The sequence below is a fragment of the Arachis stenosperma genome, chromosome 1 (genome assembly GCF_014773155.1).
Source record: "Arachis stenosperma cultivar V10309 chromosome 1, arast.V10309.gnm1.PFL2, whole genome shotgun sequence".
Lineage (NCBI taxonomy): Eukaryota > Viridiplantae > Streptophyta > Magnoliopsida > Fabales > Fabaceae > Arachis > Arachis stenosperma.
In genome coordinates, this window is record NC_080377.1 from 45,606,629 (window position 1) to 45,610,479 (window position 3,851).

A 3,851-nucleotide genomic window follows, 5' to 3' on the forward strand; every position below is an offset into this window, starting at 1 on the left:
AACCATTCTCTAGCCACGGGCTTGAGGTCATGCCTTCTCAATTGAACCGGCTTCCCTCTTGAATCTCTCTTCCATTGGGCGCCCTCTTCACAAATGTCAGTGAGGACTTGGTCCAATCTTTGATCAAAGTTGACCCTTCTTGTGTAAGGATGTTCATCTCCTTGCATCATGGGCAAGTTGAATGCCATCCTCACATTTTCCGGACTAAAATCCAAGTATTTCCCCCGAACCATTGTAAGCCAATTCTTTGGGTTCGGGTTCACACTTTGATCATGGCTCTTGGTGATCCATGCATTGGCATAGAACTCTTGAACCACTAAGATTCCGACTTGTTGAATGGGGTTGGTGAGAACTTCCCAACCTCTTCTTCGAATCTCATGTCGGATCTCCGGATATTCACTCTTTTTGAGTTTGAAAGGGACCTCGGGGATCACCTTCTTCAAGGCCACAACTTCATAGAAGTGGTCTTGATGCACCCTTGAGATGAATCTCTCCATCTCCCATGACTCGGAGGTGGAAGCTTTTGCCTTCCCTTTCCTCTTTCTAGAGGTTTCTCCGGCCTTGGATGCCATAAATGGTTATGGAAAAACGAAAAGCAACGCTTTTACCACACCAAACTTAAAAGGTTTGCTCGTCCTCGAGCAAAAGAAGAAATAAGAAAGTAGAAGAAGAAGAAATGGAGGAGAGGGAGATGGCTTTGTGGTTCGGCCAAAAGGGGAAGAAGTAGTGTTTAGGGTGTGTGAAAATGAAGGAGTGAAGATGGGTTTATATAGGGGTGAAGGGAGGGGTAGGGTTCGGCCATTATGGGTGGGTTTGTTAGGGAAAGTGGTTTGAATTTGAATGGTGAGGTAGGTGGGGTTTTATGAAGGATGGATGTGAATGGTGAAGAGAAAGATGGGATTTGATAGGTGAAGGGTTTTTGGGGAAGAGGTGTTGAGGTGATTGGTGAATGGGTGAAGAAGAAGAGAGAGGGTGGTGGGGTTGGTGGGGATCCTGTGGGGTCCACAGATCCTGAGGTGTCAAGGAAAAGTCATCCCTGCACCAAATGGCATGCAAAAATGCGTTTTGAGCCAATTCTGGCGTTAAATGCCGGGCTGGTGCCCATTTCTCGCGTTTAACGCCAGGTTCTTGCCCTTTCCTAGCGTTTAACGCCAGTCTGGTGCCCATTTCTGGCGTTAAACGCCCAGAATGGTGCCAGACTGGGCGTTAAACGCCCAACTGCTACTCTTACTGGCGTTTAAACGCCAGCAAGGCCTTCCTCCAGAGTGTGCTATTTTTCTTCCTGTTTTTCATTCTGTTTTTGCTTTTTCAATTGATTTTGTGACTTCTCATGATCATCAACCTACAGAAAACATAAAATAACAAAAGAAAATAGATAAGATATAACATTGGGTTGCCTCCCAACAAGCGCTTCTTTAATGTCAATAGCTTGACAGAGGGCTCTCATGGAGCCTCACAGATACTCAGAGCAATGTTGGAACCTCCCAACACCAAACTTACAGTTTGAATGTGGGGGTTCAACACCAAACTTAGAGTTTGAATGTGGGGGTTCAACACCAAACTTAGAGTTTGGTTGTGGCCTCCCAACACCAAACTTAGAGTTTGACTGTGGGGGCTCTGTTTGACTCTGTTTTGAGAGAAGCTCTTCATGCTTCCTCTCTATGGTGACAGAGGGATATCCTTGAGCCTTAAACACAAAGGATTCTTCATTCACTTGAATGATCAGTTCACCTCTATCAACATCAATCACAGCCTTTGCTGTGGCTAGGAAGGGTCTGCCAAGGATGATGGATTCATCCATGCACTTCCCAGTCTCTAGGACTATGAAATCAGCAGGGATGTAATAGTCTTCAATCTTCACCAGAACATCCTCTACAAGTCCATAAGCTTGTTTCTTTGAATTGTCTGCCATCTCTAGTGAGATTCTTGCAGCTTGTACCTCATAGATCCCTAGTTTCTCCATTACAGAGAGAGGCATGAGGTTTACACTTGACCCTAGGTCACACAGAGCCTTCTTGAAGGTCATGGTGCCTATGGTGCAAGGTATTGAAAACTTCCCAGGATCTTGTCTCTTTTGAGGTAATTTCTGCCTAGACAAGTCATCCAGTTCTTTGGTGAGCAAAGGGGATTCATCCTCCCAAGTCTCATTACCAAATAACTTGTCATTTAGCTTCATGATTGCTCCAAGGTATTTAGCAACTTGCTCTTCAGTGACATACTCATCCTCTTCAGAGGAAGGATACTCATCAGAGCTCATGAATGGCAGAAGTAAGTCCAATAGAATCTCTATGGTCTCATTTTGAGCCTCAGATTCCCATGGTTCCTCACTAGGGAACTCATTGGAGGTCAGTGCACGCCCATTGAGGTCTTCCTCAGTGGCGTTCACTGCCTCTTCCTCCTCTCCAAATTCGGCCATGTTGATGACCTTGCACCCTCCTTTTGGATTTTCTTCTGTATTGCTTGGAAGAGTACTAGGAGGGAGTTCAGTAATTCTCTTGCTCAGCTGTCCCACTTGTGCCTCCAAGTTTCTAATGGAGGACCTTGTTTCAGTCATGAAACTTTGAGTGGTTTTGATTAGATCAGAGACCATGGTTGCCAAGTCAGAGTGGTTCTGCTTAGAATTCTCTGTCTGTTGCTGAGAAGATGATGGAAAAGGCTTGCCATTGCTAAACCTGTTTCTTCCACCATTATTGTTGTTGAAACCTTGTTGAGGTCTCTCTTGATTCTTCCATGAGAAATTTGGATGATTTCTCCATGAAGAATTATAGGTGTTTCCATAGGGTTCTCCCATGTAATTCACCTCTTCCATTGAAGGGTTCTCAGGATCATAAGCTTCTTCAGATGAAGCATCCTTAGTACTGACTGGTGCATTTTGCATTCCAGACAGACTTTGAGAAATCAAATTGACTTGCTGAGTCAATATTTTGTTCTGAGCCAATATGGAATTCAGAGTATTAATCTCAAGAACTCCTTTCTTCTGATTTGTCCCATTGTTCACAGGATTCCTTTCAGAGGTGTACATGAATTGGTTATTTGCAACCATTTCAATGAGCTCTTGAGCTTCTGTAGGCGTCTTCTTCAGATGAAGAGATCCTCCAGCAGAGCTATCCAAAGACATCTTGGACAGTTCAGAGAGACCATCATAGAAAATACCTATGATGCTCCATTCAGAAAGCATGTCAGAAGGACATTTTCTGATCAATTGTTTGTATCTTTCCCAAGCTTCATAGAGGGATTCTCCTTCCTTCTGTCTGAAGGTTTGGACTTCCACTCTAAGCTTACTCAATTTTTGAGGTGGAAAGAACTTTGCCAAGAAGGCATTGACTAGCTTTTCCCAAGAGTTCAGGCTTTCTTTAGGTTGTGAGTCCAACCATATTCTAGCTCTGTCTCTTACAGCAAAAGGGAATAGCATAAGTCTGTAGACCTCAGGGTCAACCCCATTAGTCTTGACAGTGTCACAGATTTGCAAGAATTCAGCTAAGAACTGATGAGGATCTTCCAATGGAAGTCCATGGAACTTGCAATTCTGTTGCATTAGAGAAACTAATTGAGGCTTAAGCTCAAAGTTGTTTGCTCCAATGGCAGGGATAGAGATGCTTCTCCCATAGAAGTCGGGAGTAGGTGCAGTAAAGTCACCCAGCACCTTCCTTACATTGTTGTTGTTTTCGGCTGCCATGGGTTCTTCTTCTTTGAAGATTTCTGTTAGGTCCTCTACAGAGAGTTGTGCCTTAGCTTCTTTTAGTTTTCGCTTCAAGGTCCTTTCAGGTTCAGGGTCAGCTTCAACAAGAATGTCTTTGTCTTTGTTCCTGCTCATATGAAAGAGAAGAGAACAAGAAAATGTGGAATCCTCT

The 3,851-nt window shown here is 44.0% G+C and overlaps 1 non-coding gene across 1 annotated transcript; it reads left to right on the forward strand.

Annotated features, from left to right (window-relative positions):
- Window positions 1–3,172: 3,172 nt before the first annotated feature.
- Window positions 3,173–3,280, forward strand: LOC130949829 (small nucleolar RNA R71). Its single transcript, XR_009073470.1, has one exon. It is a non-coding gene; the product is annotated as a small nucleolar RNA R71 (small nucleolar RNA).
- Window positions 3,281–3,851: the final 571 nt, after the last annotated feature.